General features: G+C 35.3%; 1 pseudogene; it reads right to left on the bottom strand.

The window, feature by feature from the left end:
• Nucleotides 1-12,236: 12,236 nt before the first annotated feature.
• Nucleotides 12,237-12,330, bottom strand: LOC122199007 (annotated as a pseudogene).
• Nucleotides 12,331-16,025: the final 3,695 nt, after the last annotated feature.

The following is a 16,025-nucleotide window of genomic DNA, read 5'->3' as shown; positions in this document are numbered from 1 at the left end:
TCTTTCTTCATAATCTGTTTCCATAAAGTGATCGCCTGTTACAATTGAAATCATTATTGTAATTATCACTGTTTTGAATCATCATAAAATATTCTGCAGCTACCAAATATTTAACTCATGATTATTCTAACAATCACAAATTAGTATTAACATTATAGCATTTTTTATCTACTACCAGATAAGTAATTAACTACCAGTGTGACCTCAAACTAAACACTTCATTGTGCTTTTTATTTTCTGGCCCCTGTTATCAGCTTTTTCTTTTCTTTAATTTTTTTTCCAGTCAGCTTTCCAAGAATGTGTCTTTATTTCCAATGCCGTCTTATCAAATATGTGAAATATTATCCTTGTGGAGAGTTTATAAATGGAAATATCTGAACTTATTTTTCTCATTATTATATTTTCATTACTATTGAGAACTATAACATACCAAGAATCCATCAAATGCTTTCCTATTCTAGATTTTAGCAACCAAGTAAGGATGCTTCATATCATAATATTTTATTTCTCTTTTATTATATTTTATATACCCTATTGTGTTATCATATTGAGGCTTATAGTTGTTGGATATATTTGAATTAGTTCTACTCTTAACAGACAACTCAGAGGAACAGTCACACACAAATATAAACAGAAACAAAACTTCTGAAATCTAAATTAAAAAGGTAGTTTATCTTAATAGTCATTTAAAATTTTTTTTAATGTTTTATTTATTTTTGAGACAGAAAGTGACAGAGCATGAGCAGGAGAGGGGCAGAGAGAGAGGGAGACACGGAATCTGAAGCAGGCTCCAGGCTCTGAGCTGTCCGCACAGAGCCTGATGTGGGGCTCGAACTCACAAACCACGAAAACATGACCTGAGCCAAAGTCGGAGGCTTAACCAACTGAGCCATCCAGGGGCCCCTTTGGTAGTCATTTTTATTGCTAATAGTATTTTATGAAGATGAATTGGTTTTAAATTTGGGTTGTATGACTGCAATTCTGACTGGAAAAGGTAAACTTCTAAAATATTCTGTGAATATATTGATGCATCTGCAAAAGTCATGTGGAAACAACTTACATAATCAATGATTACCATTTGTTAGTGAATAACTACCAAAGCATTTGATATAAAACTTCTTTGTGTGGCAAAACAATAGTACTGTATATACTTTCCCAAAGGGTATCGTGTTTATTATTCTTAAATTTAATAAGAAATATTACTCTTTGAAGAATAAGTTGACTTTAAGTTTACATCAAATTAAGGCATCTGTCTTGTTTTGCAAAATCTGAATCTTTGTTTTTTCCAATTTTCACTTTTAATAGCTCCATATAAATTTACTATGAACTGGATAGTAACAGAGCAAAAGAAGTTTGATATTACACAAGGTGATTTTTTAAAAGTCAGCTTGCTAAACATTTAATTTAAAATGACCTGAAATATTCTAGGGATAAAAGGGGTCTACGTCATTAAAGAGTTTCCAGACAGTACTGCAACTTAATCATCTTTAACAGATTGGTATCTTTTCTACTTTTATAGACCTCTTGAAAGAGAAGTTCTATATATTTAACAGTTCCCACTGTGAGAAATATTTAATTAATCCTAACCGAAAATGCTCATGTTTCAGTTTCAGGTGATGGTGATGATGATGATTTTCAATCCTTTTATCATCTTATTACCATCTTCACTTTCCTATGAGAAATTATCCTTTGCAGATTGACTTCTATTTTACAGATAGTATACATGTGATATAAATTAATGTATATCATGTTTGTAAATTTCAGCCTGTTTATGGGATATCATCTTATTAGAAACCAGCTAAATATATTGTTACCACGTTTGAAGAGTATGTTTGGGATGGGCTGTTTTCAAAACGTTTAGCATACCTCAATTTTGTTTTTGGGAGCTCAAGGATACACTTAAAGAGAGAAAATCATCTTCCAACAGAATTGAAAAGTGAAGCTAAATCCTCTTCAAATTTAGTGAATATTTTCAGAGTTCTGTGAATTAAATTATGTGCATGTAATGTATACAAAATTTATTTGAAGGGTAAGTCTGGAAGCACCTCAAAATGCAGTCATTTGTTCACCTGAATATCTAAACATAAGGTACTGTAAGGAAACCTTTTATACTTAGAGAGAGACTGTGTCTATTAAAATGGTGTGACCATCGAGAGTGAAGTGGTATTATTAACTGGGAAAGAGTGTGAAGGGACCTCCTGGGAAGCTGAAACTATTAAAAAGATGTGCTTTGTGGTTAATAAGGGCATATGAATAAACATGTAAAAATTCATTTAAATGTTCATGTGTGGTCTGTGCATCTTGCTAAAAATCATACCTTAATTAAAGAGAAGAAGAAATTAGGGACAGAGAAAATAAATAAGGGTTTGAAATCCAAGCTCCCAAAATTAAAGTCACAAAGGCAGAGGCTTAAAATTGCAGATGCTGACTTTTAACTGCACTGTGTACAATGGGGGGGGGGGGGCTCCCAGCAGCGCATTGTAAGCAGCCTCAAAGATATGTTCATGTAATAATAGCTAATGATTTTTTAGAACAATAGCAATCCAGCTAGTGTGTGTGTGTGTGTGTGTGTGTGTCCACAAAAGTGTAGATATGTATATGCCTATTTTTATTGTGAAAATTATTGTACTTATTGCAAATAAAAAAGCACAGAGAAGCATAAAGTTTAGAACATTAAATTCAGTTCAAAATCATATTTCACAAAACATTACTCCAAAGTATTTCATCTTACTCTGTTTGCTTGAAAGCATCGATATATGCTCCAAATTACGTCACAGCTTCCACTTGGGAAATATTTAATATATTGGATTATGAAATAAGTTACTTTTTTATTCATAACATTTTGCAATATATAACCTATTACTTTTTTAGTGACCAGAGTTATTGTTCACATCATTAAAATCAAAAGATAAAACAGGATTACATTTTATGGGTGAAATTTAGGGAATGTAGAGTAACTTATTAATATTTCAGCTTTCTTGAGGTATATTTGACAAAATTTTAAAGTGTACAATGTGATGATTGGATATACATATGCATTATGAAAAGATTCTCACCATCGAGTTAACGAGCATATCTGTCACCTGATATATTTACCTTTTCATCCTTTTAGTGAGAATATTTAAGTTCTACTGTCTTCACAGATTTCTGGTACACGATACAGACTCTACTATCAACTAGATTCACTATGTTATATGTTAGCTCCTCAGACCTTGTTTGTCTTATAACTGAAAGTTTGTAACTTTTTACAAACCACTCACAGTTTACCCCATGCTTCAGTTCCTTGGCAACCATTATTCTACTCTCTGTTTCTATGAATTTGACTTTTTTTTTTTTTTTTTTTAGATTCTACATACAAGTGATATAATGCAGCATTTGTATTTGTCTGGCTTATAGCACTTTGCATACTGCCTTCCAGGTTCATCCATTTTGTGTCAAATGCAAGATTTCCTTCTTTTTTAAGGCTGAATAATATTACATTATATATATGCGCCACATTTTCTTTATCAATTCCTCTGTTGGTGGACACTTAGCTTGTTTCCATACTGTGGCTATTGGGAATAATGTTGCAATGAGAGCGGATTATAAATACGGTCTTCGAGATAATATTTTTGGATATATTCCCAGAGGGGGATTGCTGGGTCATATGTTAATTCTATTTTTAATTTCTGGTGAACCTCCCCATACTGTTTCCCATTTTGATAATACATCCCCACCAAGAGTATACAAGGGTTCCTTTTTCTCCACATCCTTGCTAGTATTTGTTAATTCGTGCCTTTTTGATGAGACATTCTGACAGGTATGAGGGGATATCTCACTGTGGTTTTGAATTGCATTTCCCAGATAATTAGTGATGTTGGCCACCTTTTCATGTACCTGTTGGCCATTTGTATTTCTTGTTTGGAAAAATATCTATTAAGATCCTTTGCCTATTCTTTAATTAAGGTTTTGTTTGTTTGTTTGTTTGTTTGTTTGTTTTGCTATTGAGCTGTATAGCTCTTTGTATATTTTGGATATTAATTCCATAATGAATATGTGATTTGCAGATATTTCTTCCAGGAGTTTTATGGTTTCAGGTCTTACATTTAAGTACTCACTCCAACTTTGAGATGTTTTTGTGTATGGTGTAAGACAGAAGTCCAATTTTATTATTTTGCATATAGATATCCACTTTTCCCAATACCACTTATTGAAGAGACCACTCTTTTACTATTCTTGGCTCCTTTGTCAGAAATGTGGGTTTATTCTTCAGATTCTGTGTCTTTCTCTCTCTCTCTCTGCCCCTCCCCCGCTCACACTCTGTCTCTCAAAAATAAATAAACATTAAAAAAATTTAAAAAAAAAGAAATGTGGGTTTATTTCTGGGATTTTTATTCTGTTCCATTAATTTATGTGTCTGTTTTATGCCAATACCATATTGTTTTGATTACTTTTGTTTTGTAATAGTGTTTGAAATCAGGAAGTGTGATACCTCCAGCTTTATTCTTTCCAAGATTTATTTGGCTACCTAGGGTCTCTTGAGGTTCAATATGAATTTTAGGATCATTTTTTCTCATTCTATGAAGAATGCCATTGGAATTTCAATAGGGATTGAAATGAAACTGTAGGTCACTTTGTAGTATGGATAATATTAAGTCTTCCAATCCATGACCATGGAATATATTTCTAATTATTTGTGTGCTCCTCAATTTATTTTATCAATTTTTAAATAGTTCTCAGTGTACAGATATTTCACCTGCTTGAACTTATTCATAAGCATTTTATTCCTTTTGATGCTATAGTAGATAGGTAAATTCCTAGAAATACACAACCTATCAAGAATGAACATAAAGAAATAAAAAAATCTGAATAGACCTATAACTAGTAAGAAGATCAAATCTGTAAACAAAAATCTCCCCCCCCCAAAAATAATCTTTAATATACTGAGATAATTTAATCCTTATACACCCTAACTGTGGGTATTATTTTGGGCTCCTGGTGAAACATAATTGGCAACCCAAACTAGTTTATACAAAGAAACACAAGCAAAATTAAAAAAATAATAATTTAAAAAAAACCTGTTCATTATAGAAATTGATTTTAACTAAAACACTAAGAAATTCACTAATAATTTCACAAAATTCTTAGTGAAAAGGGAAGTAGTAGGCTGATGTACCTCAGAGCTTGAAAGTGTCTCGGTGGAGATGGCTGGAAAAAAATTCTGAGAGTATTCTCTCTGCATTACTACCTCTCATCTTCATTGATTTTGCTTTCTCCAAGAAGTCTTATCATACCACCCAAAGATTAGAACCAATATAAACCTCCATCAACAGGTGAATGTAAGAACAAATTGAGGTAAATCCATACAAAAAAAAAAAAAAGTACTCAGCAGTTAAAAAGGAACTAGCCACTGATAAATGCAATGTGGTAGGCTGAATAATGCCCTCCATCTTCCCAAAAGATGTCTAAGTCCTAATCTACGATGAATGTTTACTTATCTGTCAAAAGGGACCCTGAAGGTGTGATTAAGCCAAACCATAAGAGACTTAAAAACTGAGGGTTGATGGGGGTGGGAGGGAGGGGAGAGAGGGTGATGGGCATTGAGGAGGGCACCTGTTGGGATGAGCACTGGGTGTCATATGGAAACCAATTTGACAATAAATTTAATATTAAAAAAAAAAAAAGACTCTTGAGAAGGGAAGATTACTCTGGATTATCTGGGTGGGACTGATATAGTCCCAGAAGTCCTTATTAGAGGGAAGCAGACCAGAGAAAGGAAGATAAAAAGAAAGATGTGACCACAAAAGCAGAGACTGGAGTGATGAGAAGCAAGAGATAGGAAATGTGGGCAGCCTCTAGTTTCTTAAAGCATTAAGAAGTAGATATTCCCCCTGGAAACTCTAAAAGGAACCTCTTATGCTAACACCTTGATTGTAGCCCCTTAAGACTGCTTTTGGACTTCTGACCTGCAGAACTGTAAAATAATAAATTTGTGTTGTTTAAAGCCAGTAAATTTGTGGTAATTTGTTACAACACCAATGGGATACTAATACATAAAACAAAATGGATGAACTTCAAAGGCATCATGTTAAGTGAGAGAGAACTTATAGATGGATCAAAATAAATTTAGTGTTGGATTTTACATATGCATATATCCATCCCTGTCATATCTAATCAAATGGATAGAGTCAGATCCATATCCATATGTTTCTGTTTTGTTTTTTTTTTTTCCTTTTTCCCCAAATGTGATTATCCCTGCCTTCTCCTTTGATTATAAACCTCATTTCCAATATATATGCACCAATTTTACATTCTGGAGTTGAATGTCATATTGAGCCTGGTACTAAGAAAATGTCACCTGTATATTCAGGATAATTATGTTTGTTTCTCTCTCTTTCCACTCAGCTCTTATTTTTTCTTCTCTAGTGTATCTGCCTTCCATTAGCCTGAAACTTTTTTTTCTAATTCAGTGGTCTCTAAGACAATCCATTGGGTTAGATATAATACCTTACTATTTCTATTCATTTTTTTTAATAAAAATAAGAAGGATTGGGGCACCTGGGTGGCTCAGTTGGTTTAGCGCTGACTCTTGGTTTTGGCTCAGGTCATGATCTCATGGTTTGTGGGTTCAAACCAGGTGTTGGACTCTGAGCTGCTGGTGTGGAGCCTGGTTGGGATTCTCTTTCTCCCTCATTCTCTGCCTGCCACTCCCCCACCCCTGCTCATTCTCTCTCTCATTCTCTCTCTCTCTCCCCCTCTCTCTCTCTCTCAAAATAAATAAATAAAACTTAAAAGTATAAGAAACACTTATACTTACTGATATTTAATGCTACAAGATGGACACTGGTACTCTTTCTTGGAACATTTATCAGATGATCCAGCATGTTAGCCTGGATACCTGAAGGAAAAGTGAGCTGAGCATTCCATAGTAAAAGGCGGTTGATTTGCCTTTTGTGAATCTTGTCCACTAAATAGACATAAGGATTTTATAGTATTAAATAGTGAAAGAATTCTTGGTAACAAGAGGGATCGAGACCATAACAGTCCTCTGAACACATAGATATGTGCTCATATCTTGCAATTTTAGATGTTTAAAGGTTTGCTTGTATAAAGTATAAACAGGGGCGCTTGGGTGGCTCAGTCCATTAAGCGTCCAAATTTGGCTCAGGTCATGATCTTGCTGTTCATGAGTTTGAGCCCCGCGTCAGGATCTGTGCTGACAGCTGGGAGCCTGGAACCTGCTTCGGATTCTGTCTCCCTCTCTCTCTGCTCCTCCCCTGTTCATGCACTCTCTCTCTCTCTCTCTCTCTCTCTCAAAAATAAATAAACATGAAAAAAAAAAGTTTTAAAAAGTATAAACTTTTTTTTCTAATTTAAAGATGAGCTAATAATTTACAAATGAAACTGTTTAAAATCTGCTGACATTTTATCACAGAAAGTAGCTTTGTTGTATAATAAGTAGAAAATATTTTCCATAAAATGAACACAACCTGCCATTTCAATATAAAAGTGAAATTTTAACAATGAGTGCAAAGGTAATTGGTTTTTGGAAAAAAGTTATGTTAGACACAGTTTTAAATTTAAAATTTGGAGAGTTTTCTGTCACCATGAAATTTATTGGAAAAAGTGTAAGCTTGTTACCTAAACAAACAAACAATACCTGAGGATATATTTAAATTTAAAGCAAATCTTGCCATTCATGATTTCTAGCTTGTTTAAAAATCATCCAAAAGAAAACTCCAAGTAGGTTTTAAGAAATATTTCTTAAAAATATTAAATAAAGCCTATTAATATACAAGAATAACTGACTTAATCATGGAGAATAAAAAGTTTCCAGCCAAATTACCAAAGATATTTGTATACCTGTTGGTTGATATTTAAAAACTAGCAGCATAAGTCTTTAAAGTTTCCCCTTTTAAGAAGCTCTAGGGTTGCCTGGGTGGCTCCATTGGTTAAGCGTCCAACTTTGGCTTGGGTCATGATCTCACAGTTCGTGAGTTCCAGCCCCGCATTGGGTTCTGTGCTGACACGACAACTCAGAGCCTCAAGCCCGCTTCTGATTCTATGTCTCCCTCTCTCTCTGCTCCTCCCCCACTTGCACTCTGTCTCTCTCTCTCTCTCTCTCTCAAAAATAAATTAAAAAAAAACATTAAAAATATTTTTAAAAAGAAGCTCTAAAACAGATTTTGTTCATTTTCAGAGTATAAGAAATAGTTACTTAGAAATTCCTAAAAGAATGTCAGGAAGAAATTAAGAAAAATTAATACCTCTATCTATCTTAGATGTGTAGTTTCTTTTTATATAACAATTCATTGTAATCATATTTAAAGAATCTTTTTTAAATTTATATTTTTTCTTGAAGTATGTGTAAGTTAAGCATCACTTTGATGCCGTTAGACTCATAATTTATTGCTATTTATGTTACTTTCGTACAGGCCTACCTCAGAGATACTGCAGATTTAGTTTCAGACCACTGCAATAAAACAAATATTGCAATAAAACAAGTCAAATGATTTTTTTTTGTTTCCCAGGGCATATAAAAGTTACATTTTACACTCTACTGTAGTTGAGTGTGCAATAGCATTATGTCTAAAAACTGTTCATAGTTTAATTAAAAAATACTTTATTGCTAAAAAATGCTAATCATCGTGTGAGCTTTCCGTGAGTCATAATCACTGATCACAGATCACCATAAAAAATATAATAATAATGAAAACATTTGAAATATTCCAAGAATTACCAAAATGTGACACAAAGTGGACAAATGCTGTTGGAAAAATGATACCAATAAACTTACCTCTACCACAGGGTTGCCACAAACCTTCAATTTGTTAAAAAAAAAAAAAAAAAGGAAAGAAAAGAAAAGAAAACAACCAGTATCTGTGAAGTGAAATAAAAAGAGGTATGCCTATATTTATAAACTACACTGTTATAAAATTGTATATGATTTTACAAATCTTCCAATATGCATAGTGCCAGGCTAATATATGGAATAAATTTACATTAAATTATCTAGCTTCTGGCTGAGATCCATGTGCAAAGTAATTAAATAGAACCTCATCCCTTTCCTCCTCCAACAGTTCTGAGTTGTGGGCATAAATTAGACAAATACAAGATATTAGGAAAAGAATTAGAATGAAAAGAAGAGCTACTTATATTGCTCCAATAGTCTCAATTTTGTATGTATTTTTGTTCCTTGCGAACTCTTCTGAGGGTCTATATACTGCTGAATTAAGCTATAGCTGTTTGTTTTTAGGGAGTAAAAAAAGTTGGTAATTCAAATAGAATTGTATCACTGCACTTCACAAAATGTCTATGTTTAAGAAGAGGATTTTGGCCAAGGACTTTCTCCTAGAATCGGGCAGTTATTTGTCTCATTCACAGTGGATGTCCTGTTATCTCCCTGTTCTAAAACACTGACATGCTTCTGAGGTTGGCAACTCTCTCCCCATTTGTATTTAGTTTCAGTAATTGTGCTTGTATCTTCTTATAAAACAAATCTCATTTGATTACTAGACCAAATCAGCCTATTTGTGCACAGAACCCCAAGGGACTCGAATTTAATCCCTTGAGTATTTAATGTTCTTGTGAGTCAGGAGCACAGCTAAAGTAAATTGATGATCACAGGCACCAATTCCTAAAATTGTGGGTAGAACTGACAGACACACTCTTTGTTCTGAACCTAAAGCTTGTAGACACATTGTTTTTCTTCAGTAATCCCCAAGAGGGACTGAGAGTGAACACATCTCAAAATGACAGTAGAAACATTTTAACCACTAGCAAGAGTGCATTTTTGGTGACTTATTAATTCTTTAAAATCCTAAATTTAAATGAACAGCAATCAGCTGCAATTTCTACTCACTTTGCTTATTTTGAAATAAAAAGACAGCATGAATGGTCTCTATGGCTGTCTTCACTGCATAATCTCATTTGTGTATTTTGCCTTTTTCTTAGATTCTCTCACTATCATCTGAAAGAGAGAAAAATGTCTTCTTTGCTAAACTACAGTTCCAATTCCAGTTTTTGTATTGTGCTTGGATTTTTAAATAAGTCTATATTCATATTTACTTTATCTTCTCCCCTTCTTGGATTGATAAGGAGTCAGGACTGATGATGACCCAATAGAAGCAGCATGATAGAGAGTTGATATTTACTATATATGTGAAAGGTAACGTAAATACTGATTACAAAATCCAGTGAATCTTGCAAGAAAATGGAGCTAAGAGGCAAAATCAGGCTTTTAGGAGACTTATGGGTGATTAGGGTTAAAACAGATTTAAAAAAAAAAAAAAGGTAAGTTTGGAAGCATTCCATCAGCTTTGAAGTAAGTGGGTATAGATTCTTTTTATGCCATATTCACTATCCATGGGTTTGCCATCATGAGACCAGTTCAGGGGCATTTGACATTTATTTTCAACTGGCTTTTATCATACTCCTGAGAATTTTTTTTTTCAAATCTCAAGCTTGAAGTCAAAGACGGTTCCTTTTGTTTTTATTTTTTAAATGATATGCAATCACTGGTATATGTTATAAATAACAGGTTGATACTATTTCAGCTATTTCCCATAAGTGTGCACAGGTGTTTACTGGCAATGCTACCTCTTTTTCACAGATAAGTGAATCATAGTAGCTTAGTGCAATTCCAGATCCTCCTCTATCCTTTGCAGGTGGATTTGCTGTGTTGTTGCCAGGTAGAAATGAAAACAGGCTCCCGTCACTTGTATTTTAGAAATCTGTGGGCTTTTCCTTTGACCACCTCGTAACTAATATCTCAGGGAAGTGCTAACTGTGATCTCTTAATGCTACAGGGGCTGTATTGTCCTCTTGCCATAATGCCCAGAATTCAGAATGTATGTGGTCCCTACTTTGAATTTCTGGATCTAAGTCCCAGTCTTGAATCTCCTGAACTACATCTTCCTAGGTCTTTACATTTGGCTAGTAATTAGATTTTTCAGCTTTATACCAGTTAACTTTAGAACTGTCAGCTGCTTTTCCAGGAGTCTCAGCTTGTCCGATTTCATGCTGTATTAATCATGACTATGGCAGTGACAAGTGGCCAAATTCCAAAATAAACTCACTTAAGCAAAAGTAAAGGGGAAACAGTGGTTTCACATTGTGGTCAGCATGAAATAACCTAATGTATTTTAAATACTTACAAGAGTACTGGGTATAAACAAAGTGATATCACCATTATCAAAAATAAAACTCTGTGTATTAACACATTGCCTTCATTACCCTCACTAAGCATATATTATGTGTCTGCTGTGGGCTTCAGGACTTTACAGGAAAAGAGAGAGAGAGAGAGAGAGAGAGAGAGAGGAGGCAAGATTTTCTAGTATTATGAGACTTGCAACCTAACAATGGAAGTTAAACATTCTACTGTATATAATATATTGCATGAGGTCAAAATATAAAGTATTGAAAAATATGAATTTAGTCATAAATGTACACCTTCTCTTAGAGTATAATAATTTAGAGCAAAAGATGTTTTTAAAAATGTTAAAAGTTTCCATTGTTTTATAAAATGCAAGATTTTTTTATATTAAGTATAATTTATTATCAAATTGGTTTCCATACAACACCCAGTGCTCATCCCAACAGGTGCCCTCCTCAATGCCCATCACCCACTTTCCCCTCTCCCCCACCCCCATCAACCCTCAGTTTGTTCTCAGTATTTAAGAGTCTCTTATGGTTTGCCTCCTTCCCTCTCTGTAACTTTTTTTCCCCTTTCCCTCCCCCATGGTCTTCTGTTAAGTTTCTCAGGATCCACATAGGAGTGAAAACATATGGTATCTGTCTTTCTCTGTATGACTTATTTCACTTAGCATAACACTCTCCAGTTCCATCCATGTTGCTGCAAATGGCCAGATTTCATTCTTTCTCATTGCCAAGTAGTATTCCACTGTATATATAAACCACATCTTCTTTATCCATTCATCAGTTGATGGACATTTAGGCTCTTCCCATAATTTGGTTATTGTTGAAAGTGCTGCTGTAAACATTGGGGTACAAGTGCCCCTATGCATCAGCACTCCTGTATCCCTTGGGTAAATTCCTAGCAGTTATTAAATTCTTTTAATAAAGATTAAAATCTTTTAATTTTTTAAGGAACCTCCACACTGTTTTCCTGAGTGGCTGCACCAGTTTGCATTCCCACCAACAGTGCAAGAGGGTTCCCATTTCTCCACATCCTCGCCAGCATCTATAGTCTCCTGATTTGTTCATTTTAGCCACTCTGACTGGCGTGAGGTGGTATATAAAAATGTGGAAGCTTCACAAATTTGCGTGTCATCTGTGCTAATCTTCTCTGCATCGTTCCAATTTTAGTATCTGTGCTGCCGGAGGGAGGACAAATGCAAGATATTTTTATCACTATTAAAATGTAGCCTTAACATCCCATTTCAAAAGAAGAGACTTAAGATCAACAAAATTGAGTGGTCAACACTAACTAAATCAGTAGCAGGCTGAAGACTGAAATCTCATTTGGCTAATTCCCAGATAGTATTCCTTCAGCTAAAATTTTGCGAAAATGCAGGAACTACACAGAGTTAGTAGAGTGAAGATGAATTAAATTAGAGAAAAGTGGAGTTTCATTTCATATCCTTAGAGAGAGAGGCATGATTAAGGTGAAGGAATAAGTGTATAACCTTATCTATGATGGCTCTTAACCTTAATTTTAAACTTAAAAATACATGAATCAAAATGATGTTGCTAATTTCTTAGGCTGGATTTTCTTCCACTATATTCACACAACCATAATTTGTTTTCACTGAACTGGTAAATATTGAATCTTTACTTATCCTGTAACTTTCCTTAGGAGGTTATGGATAGAGTCCATTTTCCCTTGAAAGTCTCATTCCTTCAACTGTACTCAAACCTCAGGCTCACTTTCCTTTTCAAAGACATTGTGTCCACCTTTTCACTCTTTACTTCATCAATATCTTTCTAAATCATTTGCATCAGCATGCAAATCTATTCTGTCTTTTAAAAAGACTTCCTTTGAACTTATGTGCCTTTCCAACTTTTGTATTTTGTCTCTCCCTTCAACAGCAAACTGTCTCAAACATGTCGTCTGTGGTCATTATTCTTTCTCTCTATCCCTCCTTTTTTTACTTTTCACTAGTCCCTTGACCTCCTTTGCCATTGCTCATGCCAAGGTCATCAGTGAAGTGACCTCTAAGGGTTGACACATCCAGAGCTCACTCTTATAGGCCCAGTTTACTAGATGCTTTAATGAAATCAAATATTGCTGACCTTACTTGATACACTTTACTTATTGTGACAGATTATATTTTCCAAAGATGACTGCATTAATATTTCTCATATGCTGTTCCAACAAAGCGGCATTGAGAGAGATACTCTGTATTTCCTCACTTCTGTTGAGAAATAGGGTCTATGTTTCTTCTCCTTGAACTTCAATGGACCTTCGAAAGAGTGTTGACCAATAAAATGTGGTGGACTTAGTGTTGCAAGGCGTGTGAGGCTACATAAGAAAAGGTGATGTGGCTTTCACCTTGCTCTCTCTCTTGTGACACTCACTGGGAATCCTGAGCTGCTGTGTAAGAAGTCTGCTACCCTGAAGCCATTCTGGAGTGATCACATGAAGTTGCTACAGATGACAGAGAAAGATGCTCTAGGAAGCCCAGGTATTCCAGTTCCCAACTGTGAATCTTTACGGTACAGACACAAGACACATGAGTGAGGAAACAAGCGTTCACATGATTTTAGCTTGTTGCCCCACACTTCCCCAGCTGATATTTAGTAAAATGAGAAATGGAGTAGAGTTCTGCTCAGGTAGCTGATTTATAGAAAATAAAATATGATTAGCGGCCTAAGTTTGGGAGTATTTTTATTACACAGCCATAGTAATTGAAACACTTGTTTTGACTTCTACAATAATAGGTGGTCTGGATTTCTCCACTTTCACTCATTGCTCCCTCTAATTCTCTTTCATTGGCTCTTATTTCCATGATTGGCATTCTAATTAGAGCACTCAAAGCTCTTGGCATGCCCATTATTTTCTATATACACTATCTAAATTACTTTATTTCATCATAGCCCATTTGTATGTGGATGGTTTCTTCCCCATCACATTGCATTTCTATGTCTGATGTCTCCTCTGGATCCTCTAAATTCTAAGCATATATATGAAATCGTCCCCTTAACATCAACACTGAGATATTTTTTTAAATTTTTTTAATGTTTATTTTTGAGAGAGAGAGACAGACAGAGTGCGAGTGGAAGAGGTGCAGAGAGAGAGAGAGGAAGACACAGAAGTTCAAGCAGGCTCCAGGCTCTGAGCTGTCAGCACAGAGCCCAATACGGGGCTTGAACTCACGGAGTGTGAGATCATGACCTGATCACAGAGTGTGAGATCATGACCTGAGCCAAAGTCAGTCGCCCAACCCACTGAGCCACCCTGGCACCCCAACACTGAGATATTTAATAACAATTCACACTTAACACATACAAAGTTGAGCCCTTGATCTTTTGTCCCTGTAAAACAGAAAATAAAATTTCCTCATTCCCTAGTCTTCCTTATTTCACTAAATATGATCACAATGTATACAATTTTTCAAGCACAAAATTCAAAAGTAAATTTTGATTCTCTCTTTTTCTTAACGACCACATCTAATCTATTTCCATTGAGTATACCTCTATAATGGATCTCCAAACTTTTCTTCATTTCCACCTCTTCCCACTGCAAGCTGTCATCATATCTTTTTTAAACTATGGAAATACATCTTTAATAGTTTCCTTTCTTCCAGTCTTACTACACCATAGCCTATCTTCCTAACATTAGCCAGATTGGTCTTTTTCCACAAAAAATCAGATCACATTACTTATCTGACTCAAAGCCACTCAATGTCTTCTCATATGGGCAAATTTTATTTTCTAAAGATGGCCCCCACATTTTGCTCTTCTAATGTGACTTGATACTTGTACCACTTAAAGGTGAAAGTCTAGGGGCGCCTGGGTGGTTCAGTCAATTAAGCATGCAACTTCGGCTCAGGTCATGATCCTGCAGTTTGTGAATTCAAGCCCCACATTGGGCTCTGTGCTGACAGCTCAGAGTTTGAAGCCTGCTTCAAATTCTGTGTCTCCTTCTGTCTTCATTCCTCCCCCTCTTTCACTCTGTCTCTCTGTCTCTCAAAAATAAACATTAAAATTTTTTTTTAAAATTTTTAACGTTTATTCATTTTTGAGAGACAGAGAGACAGAGCATGAGCAGGGGAGGGGTGGAGAGAGGGAGACGCAGAATCTGAAGCAGGCTCCAGGCTCTGAGCTGTCAGCACAGAGTCCGATGGGGGGCTCGAACTCACGAACTGTGACATCATGACCTGAGCTGAAGCCAGACGCTCAACTGAATGAGCCACCCAGGTGCCCCGACATTAAACATTTTTTAAAGATAAAAGTCTGTGTCCCCTCCCTGTAAGTCTGGATGGCCCTGTGAGTCCAGTGGAAGATACTCTATAGGTGATAAAATCAGACAAAACCATGCCTGGCTCTCTTTGGATACTTGCTTTTGAATCTAGTCCCCATGCCTGAATAAACCCAAGCAGCCCACAAAGAGACCAATATGGAGAGGAACTAAGGCCTCCCCAGCCTCAGCAAAGTTCTCAGCCAACTTCCAATTACTAATTTGCCAGCTATGTGAGTGAGTCATTTGGACATCTAGAACAGAGATGGACTGTCCACATCAAGTCCAGCTGAGATTACAGAATGATGAGCAAAGGAAATTGTTATTGTTGTTTTAAGTCATTAAGTGTTTGGATAGATTTTTGTTTGTTTTTTAATACTGTAATAGAAAATACTGTAACAGATTTTGGTACCTAAAAGTGGGATGCTACTGTAAAAATACTAAACCATGTAGCATTGGCTTTGGGACAAGCCATAAGAGGAAGCTAGAAACCTTGATGAAATGTTAGCAAAAGCCTAAAATATTTGTTTCTGACAGCTCAAAGGAAAATAAAGAAAATGTGATTGGAAGATGTTTGTAGTAATGGAAATTCTGGCAACAGTATTACCTGAAGTAACATAGAAAA

The sequence above is a fragment of the Panthera leo genome, chromosome C2, assembly GCF_018350215.1.
Source record: "Panthera leo isolate Ple1 chromosome C2, P.leo_Ple1_pat1.1, whole genome shotgun sequence".
In the NCBI taxonomy this organism is placed as follows: Eukaryota; Metazoa; Chordata; class Mammalia; order Carnivora; family Felidae; genus Panthera; species Panthera leo.
The sequence above is the reverse complement of the archived record's forward strand: the minus strand, read 5'-3'. Positions and strand labels throughout refer to the sequence as shown.